The sequence below is a fragment of the Oryctolagus cuniculus genome, chromosome 8 (genome assembly GCF_051225735.1).
Source record: "Oryctolagus cuniculus isolate XC-2025 breed Fujian yellow rabbit chromosome 8, ASM5122573v1, whole genome shotgun sequence".
Lineage (NCBI taxonomy): Eukaryota > Metazoa > Chordata > Mammalia > Lagomorpha > Leporidae > Oryctolagus > Oryctolagus cuniculus.
This window is the reverse complement of record NC_142874.1, coordinates 102198720-102215329: the sequence shown is the minus strand read 5'-3', so window position 1 is coordinate 102215329 and position 16610 is coordinate 102198720. Positions and strand designations below refer to the sequence as shown.

The window sequence follows — 16610 nt, the reverse complement described above, 5'->3', positions numbered from 1 at the left end:
TTAACAGGATTATGATTAAATCCAAGACTCAATAAAGTAATCTCCTAACATTTGAATCCATCTGAAACCCTACATGAGATTTAGTTTTTAAAGGTCTCAGGGAAACATATATCTTTGGGCAATGTGATGGAAATAAAATGCAATGAATACTTGCAAGAGAAGCTAAATTAAAGGCACCAAATTTAAAAAGGGTATATTATTTCATATGTAAATGGCTGCCATCCACTTTATAAATGAGAATTAGATTTGTAGACTGTAAGAAATCCTTAGGTTGCTGTGATTTACATTTTGCTATTAGTTGCTACAGTTTAATATTTTTCTTAATGCATTGAAATTTGTTTATGCCTCCTTTTGAGAGACTGAAATGAAAATGTTTGATATAGGAATGCATTAATGAAAATGTTACAAGCAGGAATAGAGCGATGACATAATCTGGTAACTCAGCATCTTTGCAAGGCTGTAACACTGAGGAGTTTAAAGTATTTGAAATTAAGAGCTTCCTTCCCTTTTCTAAGTGACTGTATACCAAAAGCTAAAGAATCCTGGAAATAGACTACGAACATTCAGTTACCATTAGATACTCTTTGTCCTATTCCAGAGGACCCATATTTGTAGGAATGCACAGAAAATGCTGCATAGGCTCACTGGACTATAATGAAAGAATAATAGTTGAAAATTCAGGCATTTCATTTCCTGTTTAACTTCATCCCTTCATAAACTTAGGGTGTTTTACAAGTCATTGCGTTTGTGTTATCCATCTGTTCCTATCGCTGAAAATAGTTTATCACTGGTCTTCTAAATTGACACAAATTATCATCTGGAAAAAGATGCCGTGCTTTTAAATTTTACTATGCAAATAATTTTCAAGATGTTTGTGAAAAATTCAGGTTCTTGGCTGCCTTTTTGGAAATGCTGACTCAGGACACCTTGGCTAGGATCCAGGAATTTGCCCTTCTCATTTTATCCAGTGGCATTGTGATGCAGTGGACCATATTTTGAAGGATGGTACCTTAGGTTGTTGGCTAAATTCTCAATTATTCCCTGACTCCAGTTGGAACAGCTTTTAGGGAACTCGGTTACATTAATTCTTCAAAATAGATGCCATAAACAAAAATATTTCTTTGATAAATACTATTTTGCAATTTATAGTCTTTCAAGCTAGAAGGCTTCCTTGATAAGATGCTCCACTTAGTATATATATCCTTCTTTCCTCTACCCCACAAAACAAAATAATTGATTTTAAGGGCATATCCAAAGTCATCCTCACCTGAAGAATCTCTCAAGGGAATAATTCAAAGTCTTCTCAAAACCCTATTGTTTCAACTATTGTGTTTCTGTATTTGAAAAACAGCAAAAATGGTTTGGCTTCTCTTGGCACCCTGCTCCTCTAGATGCTAACATAAATGAGCTGCTCCTTCTTCCTATAAATCCTTGGATTCTGTTTGTCCAAATGGGAAGTGGACACTGAAACTGGTTTCCCAACTAATACTGATTCAAAGACCTGCTCTTATCTAATCAAGTAGAGGTAGGACATGGATGGTTTATATGTGTTGACACTTGGATGACTTGTAATCTTCCAAGGAACTCCTCCCCTCATTAATCTAGGCTGTACTTAATAATTGCTTTTCCCACATAATAGAACAAGTTAATTGCAAAATTTTTCTTCCCCTGGAACTGTCAGGTGAAGTTTGCCCAGTTGAAGCCAAGTGAAATTTCTTTGTCAGAAGTATACTCACTGTTTTTCAGAATATGTAAACTTGCACATTTTTAATGTTACCAAATAGAAGTTTTCTTTTTTCCAACAAGAACCGTTTATTTTTCAGAAATAATGAGGTGGGTTATGACCCATGTCATCTTTCCACAGGTATAATTTTACATATGAAGAAGTAAGGGATAAAAGCTCATTTCAGAAGCTATTTCTCTCTGTCAGAATATATCTGATATTATTAGATAGTTTTTATTTCCAGATCACAGGACTTGTAACTATCTCATCCAAATTTAGATAAGCAATAGTTTGTAAGGATCTAAGAATGAATATTAGTTTGGCTACGGAAATATAATATTCTGAATGCATTATTTTTTCTGTACAACGAGGTTCAACATTACAAGTATGCTTTGTTTAGATGCCTGATAATCCTAAGATTTTCCCATGTGAAGCTAGAAATGTTATTGCCCCAGGAACATCATTTGTATTTCTCACTTCATTTTCCTACCATATCACTTATGTAATATGTTACTAGAACAAAAGCATATTTGTATTTATAACTTAACATCTTTTCCTTTGGCAATTTTGACAGCTGTAAGATCTCCTCTTGAGGGAATACAAAGGAATGCTATCTTCAATTTTATTTTCTTTTTATCTTGTTTCCTTTTTACCAACTAAGGATTTGGAAGAAAAAGTCATAGAGCAAATAGGCAGGGCTGCAGTAAAATGAATGAACCTATTTAGCTGGCATTAATGAGCTACTTTTGGAGAAGTTAGTATGAAATTGCCACGTTTGCAACTCTACAAAAATTCTTGGGAAAAACCTGCAGGTCATCTTGCTAAATACCATGGTTGGACTTTTAAGGTTTTATGATGCTTATAACACCATTAAAATGATGTAGCCTACACTCTCTCCGGGGATCATTAAATAGGATGCTTTAGGGTTTGGGACCCTATTGTGCACAAATTCTAATGATGTCTGCCTATCAGCTATTTGTTTAACTTGAAAAACTTGTAGTGCTTGCAAAAAATAAACAAACAAACAAAAAACAAAAACAGATGCCTCATCCACAATCATGACCTACTATTGTATAGGATACCAAAAGCCAAGACACAGATTTTCACACACCTTGATAATTTTTTGCACCAATTATAATTATAAATATATCCTTGATGTTGATATCAACTGTCCTAGGTGTATATGAGGCAATTCCTTATGCTTAATAACAAGAGAAAGTTTATGAACTCCCATTAGTTTCAATTTAGAAATGTTACTAGAAGACAGTATGATAAAACATCGTAAGTTGTAGCCACCTCTAAGTAATCTAGGTCGAGCTGCATGCTGCCTTCTGAATGACAGAACTGGGGGAAAGTGCTGAGAAGTAGTATCTTGTCTACTAGGCTGGAGAGTCCAAATATAAGGAGATGCTATCCAAGACACGGGGGAAGCTGAGGCCAACGCCTATAGTGAAAAAAAAAACTACATCAGAAAGCCAAAGCTGACTAGCAAGTGTAATAAGAGGTCTGGTGGAAGGAGGCATTCAGGCACTGCACATTACAAAAGCTGAGGCTGTAGATAAGAAATCAGAATGTGAAAGGGTTAAAAGCAAGTGAAGAAACTGAATATTAAATCAAATAAAGCAGAGGTTCATGAAGCCAGCCTTCAGGGACAAATGCCAATTTTTCCTGGCTGGCAACTACATGAATTAGAAAGGTGTTTCTCAAACATTTTGGGTTCAAGAACCCCTTTCATTGATAAAATCAGTGAGCTTATGTTGTATGAGTTACATTTATCAGTGTCTACAGTATCATAATTTAAAATTAGAAGGGATTTAACAGTTATATAAAGTTGTTAAATTATAAATTTATTGTTAACGTAAATAGTTTTATGAAAAATATAAAAACAAAAAACATTTCATGAGATGATATTGTTTACATTTGTACAGTCTATATTCTGTCTACCATAAAAGGTTCTGTATTCAATTTGTTGCAGTATTTAGTATCTGTTGAATAAGAGAGAAATTGTGCCTCACACAGATAATTAAAAAGGGAATTTCTCAATAATATTTCTATATGTTTCTTCTTTAATAGTAATACAAATTTGAAGAACAGGAGTACCTTCATTGTGAGTTGCAATGGGAAATCTGAAACCACATTAGTAAACATTTTGCTCTGGTAAATTAACATCCATAGGCCTTTTATACTCTTTGCACGATTATTCAGGAATGATTTTGTGGCAACGCACTGATCATTTGTAAAATGTTGATACTTATGCAGATCTCCAAAATACTGACACATTTCATTATAAAATATATAAACATTAAATTCATTAGTATAAACATTGAGTAAAACAAAATATCTTTAAGTATTGGGAACCTATCAAGTTTTCTATGGCATTTACATTTTTGAAATGTGACTATTGCTTGAAATTTTTAATTTTATTACATTTAACATTTAATATAATTTTTCCTTGAACAGGCTTGTTTCATTCATTTTTGAGAAAATGTCTTGTATACTCAAATCTAAATTACCAGTTTTTCTGTCATTCTTCCAAGTAAACATGGAATTTGCTAAAAAAAAAGTGTGACTCTCATTTAGGCAGATGTCTCACTTTTTTACATAGAGTATGTTTTAAAAGTGTACTCCAGGGTTGAAGTTTAGTAAAATGTTTGCTTGATTGTCTTATCAAGGACATTTTTTAAAGATTTATTCATTATATTGAAAGAATTACAAAGACAGAGACAGAGATCTTCTATCCACTGGTTCACTCGGCAAATGGCAATAATAGCCGGAACTGGATCCGGCAGAAGCTAAGAGCCAGGAACTGCATCCGAGTCTCCCACATAAGTGTCAGGAACTCATATATTTGAGGCATCATCTGTTGTTTCCCAGGGACATTAGCAGGAAGCTTCATTGGAAGCTGGGAAATTCTAGGACTGGAACTGGCAGTTTGATGTGGCACATGGGCATCCCAAGCGGTGGCTTAACACTGTGTGTCACAACACCTGCCCCATCAAAAACATTCTTAAGTAAGCCTAGATTTACGCTTTTGTTTACTTATTTGTTTACTTATCTATTAACAGTGAATTTGTAGCTGTTGATTACTCACTTGTGTAAACCGGTCCCATTGCCTTGCTTTGTATTAAGGCACCACCAGCTATACCCACCATTGATTTTAACAGCCTCAGTGCAAATGTCAACCTGGAGATAAGGGGAAAAGCCATCTCCAATAATATTGTGAAAAGAGTTTTGATCTCATGGGTCCCCTGACAGGGTCTTGAAGATTGCCAGGGACCCCATTCTTCAGAAATCACTGATGTAGAGGAACTTTGATTGTGTTTTTAGTGCCATGCTTTGAACGTATGTTTATTCTCTCTATTGTTTTGTTTGTGTTTCTGCTCACATTTCTGAAGAGCAAAACCAGTAGCCCTGCAACAATGTCCCATCTTTCCTTCTCTTTTGTCCCAAATATAGCATCAAATCGAGTGTTAAGTTGCTCATTCATCCCAGAAATACTTGTTGAGGGCAAACTGTGTCCCGGGAATTGTTTGAGAAACTAAACAACCTCTCTTTCTAAACCTTATTGTTGACATTGGAGTAGGGGTTATCTCACAACTTACACAAATGGAAATGGTGTAGCAAAAAAGCTGATGAGTATTCTTCTGCCTCTGCTCTCTACTCCTATACTTTTCATAATCCCTCTGAGTGCACTGAGTATCAGGATCACACTTGGCAGTAACCACCAAAAGGAGAGATAATTTTTGTTGTTATAACAGATGGTTGTGTTCTCATAGATAATTGTTATCCTGTCTTTATGTCTTTGAACAAACTTAAATAATTTTGGGCATTCTTCATATAAAATCTTATATATGTTTGCAGTACTTCAAGGAATTAATCTCTAAGATTTCTTTATCTGAAAAACAAAGAGAAAGAGGTCAGTATTATAGAGAAGTGGGTTAAATTGCTGTCTGCAAAGCTGGGGCATCCCATCTGGGTGCTGGTTTGTGTCCCAGTTGCTTCACATCCGATGCAACTCCCTGCTAATGCTCCTGGGAAAGCAGCAGAAGATGGCCCACGTACTTGTGCCCCTGTTACCCACTTGGAAGACCCTGATGAAGCTGCTTGCTTCGAGTTTTGGCCTGCCTAGCCTGGCCATTGTGGCCATTTGGGGAATGAACAAGCAGATGGAAGATTCTCTCTCTTTCTCTCTCTCTCTCTCTCTCTCTCTCTCTCTCTCTCTCTCTCTCCTTCCCTCCCTCACTCTATTTATCCCTGTCTCTCTGTAAATGTGCTTTTCAAATACACAAATAAATCTGTGAAAAGGAAAAAAACAGCAAAAACAGGGGGGAAGAGAGAAAAAGTTCTTCTATTTAAAAAGCAGAATAACAGCGAGAGACAGAGATCGTCTATCTGCTGTTTCACTCCCCAATATTTATAACACCCAGTGTTGGACTAGCCCAAGTCCAACATCCAGAAACTCCATCTGGATTTCCCATGTCGGTGGCAGGGGCCCAAGTATTGAGGCCAAATTCTATTGCTTTTCCAGGCACATTAAAAGGAAGCTGGAACAATAGTGGAGTAGCTGTGATTTGACTCAGCACTTGGTTAGGGGATGCTGTGGTCAGAAGCTGTGGCTTAACCTACTACACCAAGGAATGAATATGTAGTCTGTTCATTTGTCATGTATTTATGACACTGTGCAGTCTTCCATTGCATGGTTACCTCTCATCCTTCTGAACCTTGACCTACTCTTCCACCTTGCACTTCATTGTCACCCTAGACCCAGAGATATTTATGTTCTGTGCTTCCTTTCTTGTCATTGGAGAAAACCATCTTATCTGAGAGTATTAATGAATTTTATCACTTCTTAATGTCTACTTAAAATTACTGACTCTATAACCACCAGCTTCTCAACCTTGGCCTTCATTCTCCAGGATTGATGTCCACTGCTTTTATCTTCACATGCTACCTGTGTCTTCAGACTGTGCCTTGAATCACACATCAGACCATCCTCTGTGGTTTAGATTCATATGCTGTTGGACACCTGTGCTCCTCTGCCTGCCCTTGCTTTATCCAACCAGCCTACACATCCTCTTGCCAACCCACATAGTCATGGTTCTCCTTCCTGGCAGATGATGTGACATGAATTCACATTCATCTGTCTGGCATAGGTTGTTCTTCAGTTTACATACTCAGCTATACACACACACACACACACACACACACATGCTTGAAATAAAGCTAGCCAACTTATATTGTGTGCCTTATGAGTATTTAATTATCACTATAACTAAGATATAAGTGCTATTGCACGTCTCATTTATGAATGAGGAAACTCAGTCATAGAATGAGTCCCACATTCCCAATGATGACCCTGAGTCCTAAGCAGGTAATCTGCCTTCAAAGCCAACACTCTTTATTAGATAACACCACCTTCCACCAAGCATCTTCTAGGTACTCCATGGTCTCGTTCTAAACACTGAAAATGCAAAGACACTGATTTTCCACTTTCTCTCATGATTACTCCAATTTTCTGTCACCTGTCAATCCGTAGTCTTTTTAGGGAATGAAATATGTGTAAACTCTTCTCAAATGAGAGCTGAGTTTTTAGCTATTGTCAGCACTGCAAATAGTCAACCTCTGCCTTTTCTTGTGATGTTTGCTGCTGTTTGCCTCAGAGCCCTAATTTTTGCTGAAGCATCAGGTAGACCCAAGCAGGTCAGACTCTGCAGAATCTCAGCTTCCAACACTTCTACTCGTGGCATTTCCCGTGGCTCAGTCGTTCACCTGTGCACACAGAATGGCATATCTCTGCCACAGTTTTGTCCAGGCTTAGTCCTCTCCATGGTGGGCTTCAATAGTTGCTGTGTGGTCTAAGTCACATTTTCCTGCCTTGTTATCATTGCCTTCTCTTCCCTTTCTTCTCTTTTTTGATTCCCCCTCTCTTAGGTTGTATTTGTACCTGCAAACGACTGAACAGCAGTTCTTCAAAATATTAAAATGCCTATTTTTGATAACATGAAGAGATTTCTTCTCCTTCCAATCACTAGGTTGTTAATATAATGTATTCTTATAAATAGCTACACTGATGAGTTTGTTTATATAAATTGAATAATAACATATATCCAATCTCATAGTTAGTGTGGTGTTGCAAATAGAGTGATTTCTGAAGGAATGTTCATTTTATGGAATAAAAGCAAATAATATGCTGTTTTATTATAGAGGGTAATGAAATGGCAAGCCAAAGGACAGTGTTTCAGTCGTTTTCCTTTTTTGAAAAGAAAAATTCACAGCAGTTTTCTCAGCCTCAGTGTATTTTCCTCCGGTTTGGAGGCGGGCAGTGAGGGTGGTGGAGTCTTTTGTAAATCAGGGAACAACGGAGATCCACACGAAGATTACACTCTATAGTGGGTGAAGAAGTGTCTTCCCTTCCCAAGTTCTGAAAGGTGTGGTCTCTAAGCCAGCAGCAGCTGCAGCTCCCGAGCTTTCCTGAAACATGTTCAACAAAGATTAAATTATTTGAAAGGCTGACTGATAGAACGTGAGAGACAGAACAGGGTGGACTTCTATTTGCTAGTTCAATCCCCAATGCCCCCCAAGAGCTGGGGCAGGCTGAGCTGAAGCCAGGAGCCCAGAACCCCATCCAGGTCTCTCCATGGGTGGCAGTGAACCAAACGCCTGGGCCGTCATCAGCTGCCTTTCCAGTTACATTAGCAGGAAGCTTGACTGGAAATGGGGCAGCAGAGACTCTGGGTGGCACGCCCACTGCAGTCTGAGGAGCAGAGATCCCTAGCAGCAGCTTAACCTGCTGTGCCACATTGTCTGCCCCACAATACTCTCTGCTCTCCTACTCCTCCTCTGCCCTGTAGATCCTCAGACTCAAAATATCTGGGGGTGGGGTCTAGGAATCTGTGTTCCAACAAGCTCTTAGGTAAGCCAAAGTTTTCAAAGCACAGTTGGTTTGTAAGGAAATGAAATATGATCATTTTTCCAGTAGTACACATATATTTAAACTCATATAAGAGCATTTCAAAGATTATGGCAAATGGTATTAAAAATAAGGGGTTTTTTGGTGTAAAACATTTGAAATCTAGGAGTGTGCATTGTGACAGAGTAGATTAAGCTTCCTCTCGAAATACCTGCAACCCAAGTAAGAGCCCCTGGGATCAAATCTCACCTCCACTTCCAATCCAGCTTTCTGCTAATGTGCCTGGGAGGAAGCAGGTTGATTATTCAAGTGAGTAAGTCCCTGCTACTATAGAAGATCTAGATTGAGTTCCTGTTTTAGGCCTCAACATGACTCTGTCCCTGCTGTTGCAGGCATTTGAGAAGTAACCCAGTGGACATAAGATCCCGATCCTGATTCCCCTTTGTCTCCTTCTCCCTCTGCCTCTCCCACTCTGCCTTTTGAATAAATAAATCTTTTTTCAAAAGGCAACCAAACTCCCTACATCTTGATTTTGAACTCCTACCTTCCAGAACTGTGAGAAATAAATTTCTATTGTTTAGGCCATTTAATGAGGTTTTTGTTATGGAAGCCCTAGCAAAGTAATATACTTGTTTCAACTTTGCAGGGTAGAAAGAGTAATAAAACACCTTCTGTGCCATCTGCTGCTGCCAATACTTGCACCACAGAGCCATCTACTGTAACGTTGGGTTGAAAATGGGTGATGTAAATGGAAGTGGGAGGTGTGTTTCTGAGTTTGGTGTTAGGTGATGTGTGTAGTATCCAGTGGATCTGGAGGAGTACTCTTTACTCGTCGGATAGGAAACATCAGTAGCTGCCTCTCTCCCCTTGCTACTGGCCTTCATCTGCAGGGACTTCTCTCCGTTGGAAGATGGTGGGATCTGTTCCTTAATTTGGGGGTTTGTAACAGTGGGAAAGCTTCTACTCCAATTGTACTCAGAAAGAAAATTTGAGACCATTGATAGAGAAGCAGTTGTCACCAACAGGAAAGAGGCACTCCTTGTCTAAAATATGAAGAAAAATGTCCTAAAACAAAACAAGTGGCTTCAGTAATTTACACAATTTTGGCTTTTTTCATGTCTGGTGGGCTCCTGTCTACCACTCACATTTTCAGTTTCTAGGAACTCCTGTCACTCTTTCTTATCTCTTCAGCTCCAGCATTTGCTACCTTGTAACATCTCCTGTCCTTTGGTTTAATAAGCAATATCTTTTCCACTCTAAAAATGGCTTCTGCTTACTTTGATATTACCAAGCCATTATAATCTGTGTCTTACTGTATGCTCTGTAATACTTGTTTATTATTGGATTCTGGTGAAAAGCTGGATTTTCACTTCTAGTTAGTAAAGAACAATGACATCTTTTAAAATGATTTGTAATTTTTTTCCTGGATTAATGGCTTTTTTTAATGATTAAAATTTCTTTTTTTTAATTTAATTTTATTTTATTTATTTTTTTAACTTTTATTTAATGAATATAAATTTCCAAAGTACAGCTTATGGATTACAATGGCTTCCCCCCCATATCGTCTCTCCCACCCGCATCCCTCCCCTTTCCCACTCCCTCTCCCCTTCCATTCACATGAGGATTCATTTTCAATTCTCTTTATATACAGAAGATCAGTTTAGCATACATTAAGTAAAGATTTCAACAGTTTGCTCCCACACAAAAATAAAGTGAAAAATAATAGATGATTTTTTAAATGATGATGAAATCAGATCAGACCTATTGTCATGTTTAATCCCAGTGAGAGTCAAGTTGGGAATTGATAATTTCTTTTCTTTTTTTTTTTTTTTTTACAGAAGATCAGTTTAGTATACATTAAGTAAAGATTTCAACAGTTTGCACCCCCGTAGAAACACAAAGTGAAATATACTGTTTGAGTACTCATTATAGCATTAAGTCTCAATGTACAGCATATTAAGGACAGAGATCCTACATGAGGAGTAAGTGCACAGTGACTCCTGTTGTTGACTTTACAAATTGACACTCCTGTTTATGGCATCAGTAATCTCCCTAGGCACCAGTCATGAGTTTCCAAGGCTATGGAAGCCTTTTGAGTTCACCAACTCTTATCTTGTTTAGACAAGGTCATAGTCAAAGTGGAGGTTCTCTCCTCCCTTCAGAGAAAGGTACCTCCTTCTTTGAAGAACTGTTCTTTCCACTGGGATCTCACTCACAGAGATCTTTTATTTAGGGTGGGTGTTTTTGGTGTGTGTGTGTGTGTGTGTTTTTTTTTTTTTTTTTTTTTGCCAGAGTGTCTTGGTTTTCCATGCCTGAAATACTCTCATGGGTTTTTCAGCCGGATCCAAATGCCTTAAGGGGTGATTCTGAGGCCAGAGTGCTGTTTAGGACATCCACCATTCTATGAGTCTGCTGAGTATCTCGCTTCCCATGTTGGATCACTCTCCCCTTTATTTATTCTATCAGTTAGTATTAGCAGGTACTAGACTTGTTTATGTGCTTCCTTTGACTCTTAGTCCTTTCATTATGATCAATTGTGAACTGAAATTGATCACTTGGACTGGTGAGATGGCATTGGTACATGCCACCTTGATGGGATTAAATTGGAGTCCCCTGGTATGTTTCTAACTCTACCATTTGGGGCAAGTCAGCTTGAGCATGTCCCAAATTGTACATCTCTTCCCACTCTTATTCCCACTCTTATGTTTAACAGGGATCACTATTCAGTTAAATTTCAACACTTAAGAATAACTGTGTATTAATTACAGAATTAAACCAGTCATATTAAGTAGAACAGACAAAAAACTACTAAGAGAGATAATGTATTAAGTTGTTCATTAACAGTCAGGGCTATGCTGATCAAGCCACCGTTTCCCATAGTGTCCACCTCACTCCAACAGGTTTCCCTCTTGGTGTTCAGTCAGTCGTCACCGATCAGGGCGAACATATGGTATTTGTCCCTTTGGGACTGGCTTATTTCACTCAGCATGATGTGTTCCAGATTCCTCCATTTTGTTGCAAATGACTGGATTTCGTTGTTTCTTACTGCGGTATAGTATTCTAAAGAGTACATATCCCATAGTTTCTTTATCCAGTCTATTGTTGATGGGCATTTAGGTTGGTTCCAGGTCTTAGCTATTGTGAATTGAGCTGCAATAACCATTAGGGTGCGGACCGCATTTTTGTTTGCCAATTTAAATTCCTTTGGGTAAATTCCAAGGAGTGGGATGGCTGGGTCGAATGGTAGGGTTATCTTCAGGTTTCTGAGGAATCTCCAGACTGACTTCCATAGTGGCTTGACCAGTTTGCATTCCCACCAACAGTGGGTTAGTGTCCCTTTTTCCCCACATCCTCGCCAGCATCTGTTGTTGGTAGATTTCTGCATGTGAGCCATTCTAACCGGGGTGAGGTGGAACCTCATTGTAGTTTTGATTTACATTTCCCTGATTGCTAATGACCTTGAACATTTTTTCATGTGCCTGTTGGCCATTTGGATTTCCTCTTTTGAAAAATGTCTATTGAGGTCCTTGGCCCATCTCTTAATTGGGTTGTTGGTTTTGTTTTTGTGGAGTTTCTTGAATTCTTTGTAGATTCTGGTTATTAACCCTTTATCTGTTGCATAGTTTGCAAATATTTTTTCCCATTCTGTCGGTTGTCTCTTCACTCTCCTGACTGTTTCTTTTGCAGTACAGAAACTTCTCAATTTGATGCAATCCCAATAGTTGATTTTGGCTTTGACTGCCTGTGCCTCCCGGGTCTTTTCCAGAAATTCTTTGCCTGTGCCAATATCTTGAAGGGTTTCTCCAATGTTCTCTAGTAACTTGATGGTGTCAGGTCGTAGATTTAGGTCTTTAATCCATGTTGAGTGGATTTTTGTGTAAGGTGTAAGGTAGGGGTCTTGCTTCATGATTCTGCTGGTTCACTCCCCAAATGGATGCAATGGCCAGGACAGAGCAAGGCCCAAGAGAAGGCCAGGAGTTTCAGCCATATCTCCCACATGTATAGGACCCAAGCACTTGGACCATTTTCCGCTGCTTTTCCCAGGCCTTTAGCAGGGAGCTAGCCTGGAAGTGGAACAACCGGACATGCACAGTGCCCACATGGGATACCAGCATCCCAGGAGGTAGCTTTATCTGCTATGCCACCGTGTTGTCCCCCAATTTTATGAATTTTAATGCTATACTATAGTAAACTTCATATGTACTGTGGATTACTGGAAGACCTAAATTATCAACAAACTAGGCCAAATAATTAACATAAAAATTCAGCAATTCAAACTTATTCTTGAGAATGTATAATTTTTATCTTCATAATAACAACAGGAAATAATATAATTTTATAATTTAACAGTCACTATTTTACCAGTACAATAAATCCATTAAAATATATCCATTAAGCAAATCTGAGGAATGAGGCAAAGATAAACACTGCTCATTTAAAATGTATTCATTGAGAGGGTCCAGTTTATAATTCATTTGTATTTATATCTTACTTATTGACAGAGACCTGTTTAGAATAATATGAATCTAGTGTGCAGTTAAGATGTACCATAGCTTTAAATGTTTCCCTCAGTATAATTAGATATTGATTCTAAAAAATGTATGAAGAGGTAATTAATTAAATCATGTTTGACATCCAAAAAGGGCACAATAAACATTAATATATCTAAACTTTAGTAAATTTCTTCTAATAAACTCTTTTAAATAAAAAATCACAGTAAACAAAAATATTTCTATTTAAATAATATGAATTTGGTGCATGTAATTTGGACATAAATAATATCCTATCTTATTTCATAAGCATTTCAATCTGTTTCTACTTCTACCTGTAACAGGTCACTGGCAATTCTATCCCATGTGTATTTATGAGCCCTTCCCTCCAGGCCAGGACTCAGAAGATTCTGTGTAAGGGATATATATGATACCTGAAAATAGGGGAGTTTTTAGTCCATTGTGGTCATTGTAGAGATGCCCCGTCAAAGCACTGTTGGCCTTTGGGTGGTAAAGCCCCTTTCATTCAGTCCAGAATATGAACGTAAGGATTTTCTGTATTAGGGTCTGCTTGTCCTTTAGGTGCACATGCATGGGTACACACACCTGTATGCACACACACACACACACACACACACACTTCAATCATTCATAAACCAGGAGGTATTATCCTTCCACTACTACTATGCTCCTGAAGCTTCCTCTGCTGCAGGTTACATCCCTCAGCTGAAATCTCCACTTCCTCCATTTTTATGCATCCTACCTCATTACTGGATAATCACCTTTCTCTATGATAGGGTGAATCTAGATCTTCCTTCTCCACTTATGCCACAGCCTTCCATAATCACTCTATATTTCCCATGATAACCTTTATGGTGGTTAGTAGTTTATAGTACCTCCCCACTACGTGGCTCACATAGAGAGTGAGTATCTTGCCATGCAGAGGAAGCAAACTCCCCAAACTTCCACCTGCGTTGCCTACCCATATCTTTGTATTCATGCACCATTCAGGACACACATAGTATCTTGTCTTCTATGAAATACCAGCTGCTGTCTGGCTTGGCAACACAGGAGTCTTGAATAAGAGAGCCTAAACTCAACACAAAACTCTTTGGGGATGCTGTCAAGAAAAACCGACCCCATTTACTTATTATTTATTTATTTAAAGGCTTTATTTATTTATTTATTTGAGAGAGAGAGTTACAGACAGAGAGAAGGAGAGACAAAGAGAAAGGTCTCCCTTCCCGCTGATTCACTCCCGAAATGGCCACAATGGCTGGAGCAAGCCAAAGCCAGGAGCCAGGAGCCAGGAGCTTCCTCTGGGTCAACCACATGGGTCCAGGGCCCCAAGCACTTGGGCCATCTTCTCCTGCTGCTTTCCCAGGCCATAGCAGGGAGCAGGATCAGAAGTGGAGCAGCCAGGACTGGAACCTGTGCCCATATGGGATGCTGGTTCTGCAGGCGGAGGTTTTAGCTTACTATGCCACAGCACCAGCTCTCATGTACTAAGCTCAGGATTTCATTTCAGTTAATTAATATTGCTAATAATATTTGTAATAATTGTACAAAAATATTTGTAATAATTGCCAACAGTGCTTGCTTATCATATTATTATTTACAATATTGGTTGGACTCTGAATACTACTTTTCAATCTTTTCACTTTTTTCTTGAATATTTTTAGATTTTATTTAAGGTACACAAATTTCATATACACAGTTTTAGGAACATAGTGATATTTCCCACCCCTCTTCCTCCTCATTCTACTATTCTCATTCTTAATTTTTTTGAATTTTATTGAAGGAATGCAAACTTCATGCATTTCATATATACAACTTTAAGAATATAGTGATTTCTTCCCACCGCCTGCACTCCCATCCTTTTTCCTCCTCTCTTTCCTATTACCATTATTTTTTTTCCTAAAAAGCCTTTTATTTGAGGAATACAGACTTCATGCATTTCATAAGTACAACGTTAGGAATATAGTGATTCTTCCCACCTCTACTGCCCTCCCACCCACTCTCCCACCCCTCTTCTTCCTCCCTCTCCTATTCCCAGTCCTATTCTCTACTAAGATCTATTTTCAATAAACTTTATACACAAAAGACCAAATCTATACTAAGTAAAGAATTCAACAATTTGCATGGAAAAAATAGAACTGTTCCTCAACAGTCAAGACATGGGCTTTCAAAGTCATTGCATCTCAAAGTTAATTTCACTTTTTTTAAAGAAACTTAATTAACTTTAAATAAGCACCCAAGAATGATACATCTTTTGCAAGCACTTACACATAACTGTAACTTATGATTCATAAGAATATCCTTCACTTAATACATTAAAAGAAAGTGAGTTTTTGAGAACAAGTTTTATCATTAATTAAGGAAGCACCTAAGGAAATAAGCAATGGTGTTGAACTCCTAGGCATAACTAAAACTTAGGAGACATAAGAATATCCTCCACTTAATACACTATACAAATAAATCTGAGAACAAGTTTATTGTTAACTCTCATAATATATCTTTAAGAACAGATGTCCTGCATGGGAAGTTAGTGCACAGTGACTTCTGTTGTTAATTTAACAATTAACGCTCTTATATATGACTTCAGTGATCAATCAATGCTTTTGACATGAGCTGTCATGGCAGTGGAAGCCTTTTGAATCCACAAACAGTATTTAGACAAGGCCATAAGCAAGTTGTAAATTCTCTCCTCCATTCAAATAAAAGTATATCCTTCATTGATGACCACTTCTTTCAACTGGGGTCTCACCCACAGTGCTTGACTTGCAATCTTTAAATCCCTGGGAGCAATTATAGCAAACCTTGGGAGATTTTCTTCAACTCATTTACCTTAACAAACACTAAGGTCAACAGGATCTTTGCTTTCCTGAAATTTCCTATTTTACAAGGAATTTTTCATTTTACCTCCTTTTCTCAGTTCAAGTCATGCAGTTCAAGTCTTTCCTCTCCAACTGTACTGTCTCCTCCACTATCTGCCTGTGCCTTCGGTTATCCAGAATCACCAATAATCTTGCTGCATATTCTTCCACACTTAGTCCTGTTCCCCAAATAGGCTGAACTGTTTTCCACTCTTAAAATAAAACAACCATGGGTGAGCATTGCACAGTGGTTAAGACACCACTTGGGCACCTGCATTCCATGGAAGAGTGCAGTACCAATTCCAGCTTTGTGCTAATGCCTGAGAGGTAACAGGTATTAAGTCAAATAGTTGAGTTTCTCTCATCCAATGTTAGAGACCCAGGTTGAGTTCCAGATGTCTCTATCCTTGTTGTGATTGGATATATCTCTCTGTCTCTATCTTTCTGCCTTTCAACTAAATAAAATAAATACATTAAAAAAAAAAAAAAAACTCAAACCCAGGGCTGGCAAGGAGCAACTTTTGTCCCAGTTTACATCACTTGTGTTATTGCATTCACTTCCAATATAACGTCAGTATCCACATGCACCCATTTCTGCCTCAGCCCCTATT

The 16610-nt window shown here is 38.1% G+C and overlaps 1 protein-coding gene across 3 annotated transcripts in view; it reads left to right on the top strand.

Annotated features, from left to right (window-relative positions):
• The window catches only part of GRID2 (glutamate ionotropic receptor delta type subunit 2), a 1603946-nt gene that overhangs the window by 558694 nt on the left and 1028642 nt on the right, over window positions 1-16610 (top strand). The gene's annotated exons all lie outside the window — the stretch shown is intronic.